Genomic DNA, 15,349 nt, shown 5'->3' on the forward strand with positions numbered 1-15,349 from the left:
TTGTGATGCTCAAGTATTTAGGGAAATAAATAATATTTAAAAAAAAAGTAAAATCAAAGAATTTCGCATCATATTTTATGGTTCCAAATCTTTCATATTTTCTTAATCCTACTTCTCAGATGTTGCATTTGTAATTATTATTTAAACGTTCCATCTATTTTCGCCATAAGTGGATGACTAAGGTACAAATGCCAGATCGTTTACAGGAAATTATATAATTTTGCTATTATGTGTAATTTAACATATATTTTCCAAACTTATTCCAGTAATGACTGAATACTATTAAAAAATTCCAGTTATCGCCACTACAACCTGAATTCAGGGTCACCAGAAATCATAGGATACATCCATGATTTTTGTCAAATCTTATTGAAGAATTCAACGTTAGTGCAAGATATTATGGCATAACAATAATAACATACTCAGCAATAAAAAGTGTCACGAAGATCAAATGAAAATTTTGTATATTGCATTGTCACAAATCATTTTTGATTATCTTTTTGGTATGCATGCCAAATTGATCATACTCCATATTTGGGGTTATTTACAAGACCACATTGAATAATTACCAAGTTGACACAAATTATAATGGATAAATAAAATAATTTTACAGAAGCAAATAAAAAAGACGAAATTTCTGAATTTGTTAAATTACATCTTTATCCGTTCTTTGTTTTGCTTTTGAGTATGTTTAAATAAAGCCTAATATATATTACAATGATACTGATAGTTAATAAAAGTTACTTATAGATAATAAATATTTATATAAATAAACGTCTCACCACGTGCTTTCCTACACTGCGCGCAATTCTGTATATTGACATTTCTAGTGCTATACTTTAGAACAACACCATGTAGCGACCGCTCCGGTGGCCTAGTGGTTAGAGCGTCCACCTGGGATGCATGAGGTCGTGGGTTCGATCCCCGGCCGAGTCATACCAAAGACTTACACAAATTATACTAAGTGCTTCTTCGCAGTGTTAGTGTTAGAACTGTTCGGTCTGGTGTCAGCATAATGTGACTGGGTGGGACATATGCTACATATCTGCGGCATGATGCCCCAGTGCTAGACATCACTGGAAACTGTCACACTGCAGACATCGTAGCGATATGACTGAAACATTGTTAAAGCTACGTTAAAAATCCAAACCTAATCACACACACACACACACACACCATATAGCAAGTGTTATGCTAACGTCCCGATAATCCTAATACACACCAGCATGCATAATTATGTGTGCTTCATAATATGGGCTGAATACTAAAAGAAAAACGTATAACTTTATGGACTTGATGCAAAGAATATAGCTCTATATATTTAATACACTCATAGTTATTCTTATCATATTATCTCTCTCTCTCTCTCTCTCTCTCTCTCTCTCTCTCTCTCTCTCTTTGGAATCTACTATCGAGATGTGATAATCTTCCTAATGTACTAGGTACTAGCTTATTTATAAAATTACCCTGAGAAGGAATTGCATCGCCTGCCTACGTTTCTCATTCTTGCACATATTTTCTTTTCCATCAAAGTGTTCCTTTTCCTTCGCCTTTAATAAAAACCTTTTGAATAAAAATTGAATATTAGTGGATGGATATTCTTATCGTTTGAGCATGAATAGTTATACGACAAAACGAATGTTTAGACCAAAATTGTTTACTTACATTACATGCAGCTCACTTATAAATGGAATAAAAGTACGAGGGCGGGTTGAAAGGGAAATCGTAGAGGGGCATCAGGCAAAGCGAACAGTTAAGTATATTGTCCATGAAATCAACAGAACTTGGTAGACAAAAATGTTAACCCTAAAACGGTTCAAGGCATCTCATTAGCCAAAATGTACTGATACGATGGTTATTGGAAATAATTTTATATTGAAACGTGTGCGTCATATGCATTTATACAGGATGAGAACACACAATAATTGGTCTAGAAATGCTTCATCGTAACCTTTAACCCTTTTTACCCCCAGTAAGAAAAAGACTTGCAAATGCTTTAAAGGTACATGTGTCACAATATTTGCTAAAGTGTGTGCGTATCTGCTGAGTGTTGGCATATATACATACATACATACATACATACATGCATGCATGCACATGCATACACACACACATACATACATACATACATACATACATACATACATACATACATACATACATACATACACACATACATACATACATGCATGCATGCATACATACATACATACATACATACATGCATGCACATACATACACACACACACATACATACATACATACATACATACATACATACATACATACATGCATGCATGCAAATGCATACATACACACACACACACATACATACATACATACATACATACATACATACATACACACACACATACATACATACATACATACATACATGCATGCACATACATACATACACACACACACATACATACATACATACATACATACATACATACATACATACATACATACATACAAACATACATACATTCATACATACATACATACATACATACATACATACATACATACATACATACATACTTCAGTGGTTTACTTTGTATTATGAAAAAATAATCAAAGACCATTTGATTAACATTTAAATAAAGATATGAAAAGAATTGAGCTTATCTGGTAAAATTAAAGGAAGCAATTATTGATTTCTGACTCATAAAACAGATACTAATGTATTTGATCGAGAGACTTTTGACAATGTTATGAACTGATTCAGTGAATTGTAAGACGTGTCTTTAATACTTGCTGAACGAGCCCTTAAGATAAGAAGATTAATCATGATAATGTAACTGTCACTAGTGATACAAAAAGTTATGCATTTGAAAACACTTGTCATGTTTACTGATTCGGCGTTCCTGCTGCCAGATTGTATCAATTTAAACTCCCTGTAGGAGGATATATTGATGTCTTTATGAGGATTAATCAATGTGATAAACAAGGAAAGCAGCAGCCAGAATCCATATATCAAACGCTTTTCACCGGGAGATTCAGCAGAAACTTTCGGAGTACGCTGGTCAACCATTAAAATACATAGTTCCATTTGTAACTTTCTGGAATTGAAATAAATGAAAATAATCGAAAATTACTTCAGATACTATTTTAGGATCAAGTTTAAATAATTATATCATAAACAAACAGACACGCAAACACGCACGAACACTAACACACACACGCACGCATGCATCCACACGCGCGTGCGCACAGCAAGACATGTATGTGACAGCTAATCCTAAACGGGGGAATTTACATTGAACGAGGTACCAACCAGACATTTATGTGTAATCAGTACGACTGACTGAGGTACCATTAGGGTAGTTTGGAATAAAACAAAATAAAAACCAAACAGACACACACACCCCAACCACCCCCAACAGATGGTAGAAATAATTTTCTGTTGTGAATGATAATAGAACAGCTAAAAGAAACTCCTTTTACCGATTAAGCAAATTTGTGCACCGATTTTAAGAAAGCAATATGTCATTTGCATTCTAAACTGTCTCAGCGTTATTCTAATTAAATAGTGTAATTTGTCCTAGTCCAGTGAAAGTGAACCGTTAAAATGTAGTTCCATGTATAGAAGGGACTGATTAATTGATGTGTTCAACAGCACAGGAACACAAAGGAGAAAAAATAACGAAACATGCTAGTTCTGGAAAACTTTTACTCGCAGTGTACACAGCGGATGATATTTGCCAGTTATAAGAGTCAGTGGTTTCTATCAAAGCCATGATAGATATAACTTACTTAAATTGGCAATATTTGAAATATTAATCAAGTGCTTTAGCTGCCTCTTCTATGATCTTCAGTTTACAGTTTGCGTTTCTTTCACCAGCTTTCGTTCAAATTAAGTCAAATGTTTTTCTTCATTGCGTGCTAACATAATCCAGCAAAATCAGAGTAATCTTGAATCCCAAAGAGAAAAGGAGGAATGCATGTTGAAATATATACGCTTCTTAAAAGTCTCCATCCATGTCGCATAGCCCATAAAACAAATCTGAGACTATAAGACGAATGATTTTCAAATATGACTAGTACAATTTTCAGCTCACTCCACAGTCGGAGAAGTGTTTGTTTTTTCCACAGTCAAGATTAAATTAACTAACATTTTACTTGATTCAGTGCTTTGCTTCTTTTATAACACTCGCCAAAGAAACTAACAAAGTAAGAGTTTAGCAAAATGAATTACCAGTGTTAGCCTTGTAGAATGTCAGTGAACATACATAAGAGGAATCCGAAATGAGGTTTCCTTGTTCTAATCTGGTATAGAACAGCACTCTGAGGAGTAATCACAGTTAATACAATACCGAATCTGACCATTCTTGCACTCATTCAAACAACGAGGTCTTCTCCAGTATTTCGGGAATGTAGGTAACAGCAGCAACAATTCAAAATTAGTTGAACAAAGTGAGGGTGAGGGGATAAAATCACTCGGAAATTAAAAAATGGGGAACTTTTCTCGGAACAGATCATTTCATACTGGTTGCAGGGTGTAATTTAACGAGTTTGAATCCCAAAATATCGATGGACAAAGAACAAATAAAACTCAAGAACTGGATCGATATCAGCAAATCAATCCCTTGATGGTAAGGAAATAACAATGAAGAAATAATCGCTGCTGATACAGACTTTTTGATGAATATTGGATGTCTGCAAGCTGAAAAATAACAAATAAATAACTAGACAAAATTTAGGGTTCAGTATTTGCTCTGAGTTCACCATAGTTCTTGGATCCTGACGAATAAAAACATCGTGTCACATACACTGTGCACTGAACGAGTAAAATATTTTCAGGCCACTTTGCGGGCTGCCTAAACATGAATGCAGTCGATATAGTTGTGTCTATCCTTTCTTTTTTCTACGACAAAATCCTGATTATAGTAGAATGGATATTTTAGTTTCTGCAAATTTGCTAATCTCCCATTTAAGCAACATTTCCGAGAGGTGTTCTTTGCATCGTTTACGGGCTTCATATCTAGAGTTTTGAAATTAACTTTTACTAAATATGTATTACACTATATACTCTTATGCGGTATCATTTGCTGTTGTTGCTGTTGTTGCTGTTGTTACTTACAGCGGACGTATCTGAAATAAAAGAACCCAATTTATGGAGTCCATCTTGTGTGTAAACGGGGAATAAAACAAAATAAAGATTGTTCGAAGATTAATGTTAAATGTATCCTTGCTGTGGTGTTTAAAGTCTTACATCCACAGTAATTATCAATTCCGGTCACACAAAATTAAGTAATACAACCAGCAGTCCATAAGCTGGGATCATACCATGTTGTGTTACATAAACGCATTCTCAATTTGGTCCTTACACCGTGTATTTAGGCCATATGATTTGAAATGACAAAAAAATATATATTGTAATTAATTCCAGTGGAATGTAGTAACTATTTTACACTATGGTAATGGGAACAAATATGTTTTAAACGGCCATAAGAACAAACTATATTTTAGTCTCAAAACTGGAACAATAATGACAAAAGTCCAAAATATTCAAAAGTTATTTTGAAACAACCCCTATAATTAATATCCAGGTGTAAATTTAAGTATTAAAAATAAGATGTAGAAAAGGTATTTCAGTAGCAATCAAGGCGTATTTCTTTTGTTTTTAATAATGTATTTACAACAATGTCTCTACAGACACAACACTCGCATACTTCCTAAAAAAAATAATAAATAAACCATGATTTTAAAAAATCGAGTCGTGATACTCCTCGGAAAGTAGGATCGTTTTTTTATGTTACGTCCAAAATGTTTTTAAATAATATGTATTGAAATTTGCCGTGATACAAATAATAATAATAATAATAATAATAATAATAATAATAATAATAATAACAACAACAACAACAACAATAACGATAATAATAATAATAATAATAATAATAATAATAATAATAATAATATTATTATTATTATTATTATTATTATTATTACTTGCCTGGGCTGGAATAGAACCCGCTACCCTTTGTTATATAAAACAGAATCTTAATGAATATGCATATACTGCATGGATTGGAGAGTGGGTGGGGTGAGGTTGGCTCGCTTGGTTGTGTGGTATTGATCGCATCGCTCAAATAACTCTCTCCTCAACCAGTAGTTATTTTATGTATGGCCGGGTCCTTGTCAAAAGCATATAGCTTATTAGTTATACAGCAGTTTTTCTACGAGTAACAACATCTAAATTGTTATGATCGATTGAAGGTCGCATAGGCGTTCAAAACTGCAAGATTAAGGACAGACGTGTGAAATAATTACTGTCATAATAATTAGAGAATGGTGGCACCTTGCGAATTCACTCTGTCTTCTTATATAAGAGGCATTGTATGTTACAAATTAACATCAAGTCTTATGCGTTAAATTACCTTTCATTTGATCGCTCCAGGACGTTCATTAAATTAGAATTCTTGTAGTTAAGTGCTTTCAGTTTGAATGTGTGTTATAAAGGTGTTCAAATTGAAATGGTAAATTTAGCCATGATTTACTCTATTTCGAATCGGGTATAGTTGCAGCTGATATAACAGTATGTATTAGCTACGGACTACAAAGAGACCGCATGAATTGACTCGAGAGGTAGCTATCTCGTATGTCACTCACAATGTAACAATAACGTCAAAAACCTGAATGGTCACATTGTTAACTTAATTCGCCATTTCTATTCATTGTCATTCAGGCGCTATTAAAAAGTTAATAAGACAAGCTGGTCAAGAAAATGGCATGGAATAGCGGACATAACATCAACCCTTTCAACAAAGTAGAAGTACTTAAAGTATTTAATACTTGAAATCATTTAATTCAGTGTTTATTTGAGTTTTTGCATGTTAAAATCACAAAATAATTGTCAATGAATTGTCAGAAATTCTGAGCACTCCTTTTTTTCTGCATCTGAAGTCGAATTATGCTATAGTCATTATGAACAAATAACTACTTAGGTAATTTATTTGTGGTGGCCACGTATCTAATTAAAGAAGCAATAGAGACTGACGCTTTTTGCCTTACTCCATCTGAAGCTAAATGTTTTTTTAATTATTTTATTTTTATTTGTAACTATATTGAGATTGAAGATAACCAGGGAAGATCGTGCCAACAATCACTTGATTATTAGTCTAATTTCAAAAAAGAAAATGTACACAAGACGACTGAAGTCCACATTGTTTTCAATGCAGCTTGGTCATGTGATGGCGATAGGGGACAGTGTCAATAAGGTAGACCCCAACGAAACACACTAAAAGACGAAAATATATATAGGTTTGATAGCTTATTACCATCGGAGAATATTAAAATACATTCCAAGAATATTCCGATAGGATATGTTGGTCATAATTTCAGCTATAGTAGGTATGTTTAAAAAAATATTCAGACCAAATTTTCACCGGCTCTTTCACATCTGTCACTTATTAGAGGAAGAAAAAAACTCAGAAGATTGTGTATTTAAGTTAAACAGAATTGTATGCATGTACACAATGTTATGAGCCTATACAAAAAGCTGGAACTTCAAATGCTCGGCTACTCCATTTATATATTACGATATTTACGATGCGTTATTAAACTGTTACTGAATGTGGTGGGTTTTTTTTCTTTTTGATGGTGGTTATCGCTGTCTAGGAAATTATCGATCTATAGCCCGTTATATCCCTGATCGAGCTATTATTAAAATATGAAATTAATGGTCGGATTAAGTGGAGATCTGAGCAGAGATTTAGAATAGAACAAGACGAGTCCCCTTCATACAGAATATAACAAAATAACTAATTAAATAACTTATTAAAATTGTAGAACACCAGTTTTAAGATGCAACTCTTCAGAAAAAAAACCCTCAAATTTCTAAAATGCAATTAGCAGTTTGGTTTTGTATATATATATATATATAATACATTTCATCACAGAATCAAGTCTTCAAAACGTGATAAGTGGCTGCAGGTCACACTCCAGAATAAACATAGCTTGTCGGTTGGGGACGACTTGAACAAGAATTATAGGTTACTGCATTTGTATGGGAAAACATGAACGAGTTCACATTTTCCCAAACAAATGCAGTAACTTTTTAATTATATGCTCAGTTTATTATTCTACCTAAGGCTTAATTATATGAACAGAAATATACTATAAGAAACAAAGTAACTGAATGTATACCGTATTCTAAACTAATAAACAACCGCAGATTCAGCATTGTACGACAACATTATTACCGCGCACATTACTCCGTCCATATAAATTTGAACTTAGTTGCGCGCTAGACGTAACTTTTGAAAGAAAATGGCGTCTTGGTCTACTTAAAAATGAAATTTGAAGTCATATTTTGAATGAATGCGCATTGCAACAACTTTTACATTTGATCTGGAATGAATAGAATTTTGTAATTGTGTCGATTCTGCTAAATTTCGTGATTATGGGCTGAATGTATCTGTGCCAATTCTACATAAAACACATCGGATTGAAGCAGCCAGGGAGAAGCATGTTGACATTTGCAAGTGTGCTTCTGGTCTGTCATTAAATGTTTGAAATAATGTGGGAACAATATGAAGTCTTTCAATTCCAGTTATCAAAAAGCCCCTGTGGAATTTAATGTTTATTTCATTTTAAGTCCAGTAAGGAGGATGTAATTGCACATGGAATATAGTCAAAATTACAGTACAATTTCGAAATGTGTAATCAAGCTTGAGAACCCATGACATGGCTCATGTAATTCGGATTTGCAGAACTAAGAAAGTACATTTTTAGGCAATTCAGGATATAAAACTTAAGTATATTTTTGCCATTCTTATTACAGGCTAAAAAAGACAGTTTATGACTTGTCACATGCATGTTATATGTCAAGAGCCTGTCGGGTGTGTATAGCTAGCCTAAATCCGAAACACTGTATCAAAAAAGTTAGCGCGCAATGTGCCAAAGTAGCTGGCATGTGGCAGTCCACTAAACATCTCGTTTATTTCATTTAGAAACAAATTTGATCAACCAAAACGTAAAGCGTCTACTACGAGAGTGTACATGATTTGTTTACAAAGTAGTTCCTAATACACTCTTGGGAACATGTGAGTTCAATAAGTTGCGCGCGAGTACAATATCTTAAAATACTGAACGATTTTGACAATATAACGTTAACGGAGAAAACAATGAACATATAACAACACTTGTTCTCTCTGGTATGCTCTTGTGTCACCGCCTTTAGTGGCCTCTCCTGATCACCCGCTCTTATGTTCCGTCGTTTAATTTCCTGATAAAACAAAATAAATGCGATATAACCTAGTTTATTACAGCCTGAACAATAAATACATTCCGTTACGCAGAACAACAAGTATTATATTTCACAACAGATCGGTAATACTAAATGGTTTCAAGTCGCAATCTTGCATTCAACACAACAGTGCTGTATTTGTATATATACACTCGACTTACTCTCTCTCTCTCTCCCTCTCTCTCTCTCTCTCTCCATAGACAATTAACATAGTATAGGGAGAGTAATGTATTTCTCCAACATAACTAGTTTCCAATACATATTGATCGATAGCATTGTCTGCTCTCACTTAGAAGCAATTACGTCCCTCCAGTGAGAACTATCGATCATTATCATAAACTAAATTTCCGATACATCCATACATACGGCGGGTCAGTATATTCGGCCATGCTGCTCAAATTGTGATGCAACCGATTCATAGGTTAAAAGAATTTACATATTTGATAAACAAATAGAGCAAACAAAATTCACTTTTTAGCTTAAATACACTATTGCTAATTAAATATTCATCGGCAGGAAACATCCTACAATCCTAAAAAATGGTCAATTCCTAGCATACATGATTCATATATCATTTAAGATAATCAATACTTCTATTAAGACTCATATTAGAAATAATTATGAAATTAAGATACAGTGCCCTTTCAGCATAAAAACGTCTCCTGACACCCATGGTCACGTGTTTCTCGTCGACTCTGAACTACATGTACGTTGGACAGACTTTACGAGAATTTCGCCTTCAACTCGGAGTCAGGAGCTTTCTCTTCGCTTAAGACTGGACTGTCTGGTTTGCGGTGAAATTCATTTATAAACGCCGAGACTTTATCAGGAAATTCATCACAAATTGTTAACATTCCCAACCAGAACTCATGTTTATCTAAGCGCCATTATATATACATTTTCCTCAAGGTTTGGAAAAATTTACATTCCCGCTTTCCTTAAAATACTAATTTCTGCAACGTTTCAACTTATGATAAATATTTTAGCAAGTACAAACGATATTTCTGCCACATTTCAACTCTTGGCAATTCGATAAACAAAACCTATTCTTCACCCCTTGTCTAGTTTCGCCTGACATAGTTATCAAACGGAACGCCATTAATAATCAATCAAGTCCCTACTAGATGCATTCAAGTATTAACGTCATGAAACGTGTCACGGATTTACCCCAGTGCATATTCGCATGCATCAATTTAAACTTGCTATATGTTACAATGATATCCACAAAATTCACTCTTTTACCCTCCACAAAGCAGACTAACATATTGTTGATAAATAATCAATTACTTCATTAAGGAAAATAATATGTTACGGATACATAATCAGTTATTCCGCTACCTTAAATAACTAGTTATTGCACTAAATGGAGCGGTATATAATGAATAGGTAACTTTGTCAAGCTATTACACTCATGATTGAAAACAGCTGCCTTTTCTTAGGATGGCTGATTGAACCTCATTTGTGTTGTCTACATAATAAACATTAACACTCACTGGTTTGGGAATATAAACTATTAGTTATTTCCAAGTTGAATTGCTTTGTTAAAATCAATTAAGACAATACATTTATTTGTGGCATCTTTATCTGTGACTACCCGGGTACCATATTTTCACGCATCTATTTTACTATTTTCAAAATGCAATGATTAATTTATATTCTGCTATTGTAACTTCCTGATTTGCAACCAGGGGCCCAGTTCATGCACCTAAAACATTTAAAGGTAAAAATCCTTTTTAAACCCTCCCGCTGCTTATTAAGGAGTCCGCTTTGGACAAGTCTGTCCGTCAATATTGACAAATTAATTTCACTAACATATTTGTATCATACTTAGGGACAGAGTTAGATATTCAGGACATTATAACATTTTGCACTATTTTGTTTACACTTTCTTGAACTATTTGAAGCTAGACTTGATGAAATAAACATTGTTAGTACAATTAAGCAAACAATTGATCTAAACAAAAATGTATTTAATGGCTTCTTTGTAGTCAAATATAGATGACCTTCTTATATTTTCAGCACATAAACGTAAGATTTTTTTTTTGTTTAGATTAAGTTTTTCAAACTATTAAATGTTTTGTGACGAAAGTTTTGTTAGCACAGTTCCTCAAATCACGCAAATTCAATTTAGCATGTTTGTATGAATATATAGTTAGCCTGAATATATATTTTCAGAGAAAACACATACGTTCTTTAACTATCAAATATTAGGAGATTTTCATGAGCAGAAGGTCAGAACAGAACTTCTTACCGGTGTTAGTGTACCGATGGATATGCACAAAATTCCTTTTGAGAGCTAGGTAAATATTTAATATGTTACGGCAAGTTTGTTGACTGTAAGATAATATTCCTATAAACAGTTTTCATTGATCAAAGACTGATATCATCCCAAACATGAAAGACACCAGTTAAAGGTAAATAGATGTTACCTCTGAGATAAAATATCGGCCTCTCAGTAAATTTTGGTGTAAGTAGCTCAGGATCAATAAATAACGGCATTAAAGCGATCGTGGTTATTTTTTAAATAAATGCTGTTGCTGATTATTTAATTTTGTTAAATGTTAGTGAAAAATATCCCTTCATGCTTCTTGGGCTTGAACTAAATAATGAATGAAAAATACTTAAACTATTACTGTCATCTACGGTCTGGAAATCTTATTCTGATCTTGGGACGTAGATTTTATGGCGTAATATATTTTCAATGTGTATGAGTTCGTACTTTTATTCTTCAAGGGGGACTAGAATCATATATAACACAAAAATTATGAGTTCCTGGAAACCTCGAGAGTAAACTATAACTTTTATTATCTGCAAAAGAATGACACTTTCTGAATTGACACACACTGCAAAAACGAATTGCTCCAGTTTTCCAGCAAATATGGTCATTCGGAAGCGAGGGCTTCTGTTAAGAAGCGAGAAATAAATAATGTTATGGTCCAATATATGATAAAACATATTTTTTATAAAAGTGCTTTACATTTGATTATTAGGTCTTTATCTGTTGTAAATTTGTCACGAAAAAGCAAAACAATTTAAATTAAAAAATCAGATGGAAATAGGGCAAAGAAGCTTGGGCTTCAAAAATAATGGTAGAGGAAAACAGAACGAAAAAGGGAAATAAAAATGCAGAAAAAGGAAATAACGCGATAGGTAGAAAACAGATAAAAACGCAAATGTAAATCAAAGAGATAACGATGAGAGGGAAACACATCTGCAGACATTTTAAGAATTTTGCTTAAAATTTGAAAAGGCTAAGTGAGCATTTTATTATTACGAAGTGTATATATTGGGAAAGTTCGTGAAGTCTAGACGTCACTGTCGATACAACGAAGTGCTATTTACGATGTGGTTAAGGAATATATCTTGAAGGTTTTGGGTTGGTAGCTGAGGCATGTGGACAACGGATTACGTACTTTAAAAAATGAACCTGGACTGACCGAATTTGCAAGGGAAAAATACAATTATTTAATAGGTGGTGCTCAGCCAAGAAGATTGATCGGGATTATGATAACCTCATAAAACTCGCAGTAGTTGGAGAATGAAATAATTATTTCCACAATGATGATCAGGATTACGATAACTTCGTACAACTCATAGCTGGAGGATGCACGAATTATTTCCACAATGATGATCAGGATTACGATAACCTCGTACAACTCATATTAGCTGGAGAATGCACGAATTATTTCCACAATGATGATCAGGATTAGGATAAGCTCTACAACTCATATTAGTTGGAGAATGCACAAATTATTTCCACAATGATGTTACGATCTACCATAATGAGCAATAGGTCAAAACTTCAGAAAATGCTGCTCGTACAGTTGACAATTATTCCTTTACAAAGACTATTTTATTTATTACTAAGTCTATCTCTCAACAGTATTTGGTAAAAACAACCAACTGTCTCATGCAAGCACATCATTTGGATACGACTGATCAGACATCCTTATCTCGTCCTTTGTGCAGTTATTTTAAAAAGATAGGCCACGTAACCTTTGATTGCTTCAAATGGCAACGTAAGCAACAGAACAAAGACAGAGCTATTACAAATGCTCTTATTTTTATGACGTCACGTTCATGACCATGTGTTGAAAGCAATACGTTTGTTGGGTCAAAGACATCCCAGCCTGATTGTACCATGGCGCAGTATGAACCTTTCATGTCGAAATATTCTGTACCGCTTGCTGGTGATCTTATCCCTATTTAAATATTAAGGGACATAGGAGCTTATCAGAGTCTTTTATTATCAGGTACATTGCCTTCGTCTGCGAAGTCTAATGCTAGTGAGATTGTTCTCATTCAGAAAGTAGAGTGTTGCTTTGTTAATGTTCCCTTCCATTGTAAATTTGTCATAAGACTTAGTCTCAGTACACGTTACTTTCGGAATAGTGACTTATTTTTACCCAGTTATTATTAGTCAATGGCCTAGCTTGACATAAGGTTGTGGTTAATCCACTTTTAACTGACAAGCCTTGTTTAGATAAAAAAAAAAACAATTGAAAATGAAATTCGTGATTTATTCCCAGCTTTTGCAGTTAATAGAGCCCTTGAAAAGAGAGCTCTTGAGAATGATGTTGAAAGTATTTATGTATTGGACAGTCTTTCAATGAGGTCACCTTTGCTCCCTGTATTGATCAATAAGTATCGATCACAGTGCTCCTATTTTTTTAACTGTCCAATTCTCTCAATTATAATCATGGTGAAAAATGACATTCACTTGTTGTCGAGCATAATTAAGATTCGGAGACCTGTTTGTTTTAGAGTGTTATTATCGAAACTGAAGCTACATATGTATAGTTTGTTTTGTGACAGATCGGGCCCTTATGAGAAAATGGGGACCACGTGAGATACCCTCTAGTGACAAATGATGAATGAGCTGTCCAATTTCGTTCCTAAGTCTTATGGACAGGACATTCTTAGCCTAGTTCATGAAACTCTCTTGGATGGTCATTAAGGATGCAAACAGATTTAGCACAAGATCTTGAGTAATTTTTATAGACCGAATATTAAAGTGATGTTTCTAAATAATGTAGATCTTGTCCCACGGTAGGAAAACCACAAAAGGATACCTCATACTCATCTGCAACTATTCCTCCGTTTGATGAATCATTTAACATGACAAGTCAGGCAACCAATACTTTTGACCATAGTGTCAGCATGATTTCCAGAGACAAGAGGAAAATTAAACCTAAAACCACAGTAAAAGCTTTGATAAAGTTTTTTTTCAAGGTTTTATATTTTGCCTTGCTAGATATATTACATCAGTTCAACGGTAAAATTGTATGTCGGAAATTTTCGAACAAATTATGAATTAGGAAATCAGAAAGTCAAGTCTACTACCTATCATTTGAAATCCAAGGCACTTTAGAAAGATTTGATCAAATTTTGAAAAGTATGATTCGGTCATATTGTTTTGACACCAGAAAAGACTGGGACGCATGTGTTCATTTACTGTTGTTTACGTTTAGGGAACCAGGTTCAAGAATCTTCAGTCTGTTTTTCCTTTTGAACCAGTTTTTGGACATAATGTTCGTGGATCACTGCAGTTATTAAAATAGACGCTTCGTTCAACCGAAGATTCATACATGAATTATTTTGACTATATCTCTGATTTCAATATAAATTGTGAAAGGATTGTAAAGTATCAAGAACTAGTCTTTACTCTACTCGGTCAGACATGAAATTTAGGCTTGACAAAAATGCCTGGTGATAGAGTTCTGTTTCTGTTGCCCAAACTTCAAAATCCTCTTCAGGCTAAGAATGATAGTCCGTATGCAGTTGAAAAGAAAGTAAGTTAAATAAATTATATAATTAACACTCCTGGAATGCGAAAACAGAATCAACTCTGCCATATAAATATGTTAAAGACTATGTTGAGAGAGATAGCCCTGCTAATAATTCAATCAATTTATTTATACCTGTCCAACACAGTTAGGATGTAAACGATGACATGGAAACGAACTGTGGTGACTTTGGTGCAACCAGTCTTCGGAAATAAGAAATACTGAATAATATTAACCAGAAACTTTCACATCTGAAGCCACAAGAAAGAGTGAACTAAAACAGCTATTATGTGAAAATGAGCAC

General features: G+C 33.8%; 1 protein-coding gene across 3 annotated transcripts in view; it reads left to right on the forward strand.

Moving 5' to 3' along the window:
- The window catches only part of LOC149770182 (neurotrimin-like), a 180,580-nt gene that overhangs the window by 41,615 nt on the left and 123,616 nt on the right, over positions 1-15,349 (forward strand). The gene's annotated exons all lie outside the window — the stretch shown is intronic.

The sequence above is a fragment of the Sinohyriopsis cumingii genome, unplaced genomic scaffold (assembly GCF_028554795.1).
Source record: "Sinohyriopsis cumingii isolate HCF-2022 unplaced genomic scaffold, ASM2855479v2 utg002530l, whole genome shotgun sequence".
NCBI classification, from domain to species: domain Eukaryota; kingdom Metazoa; phylum Mollusca; class Bivalvia; order Unionida; family Unionidae; genus Sinohyriopsis; species Sinohyriopsis cumingii.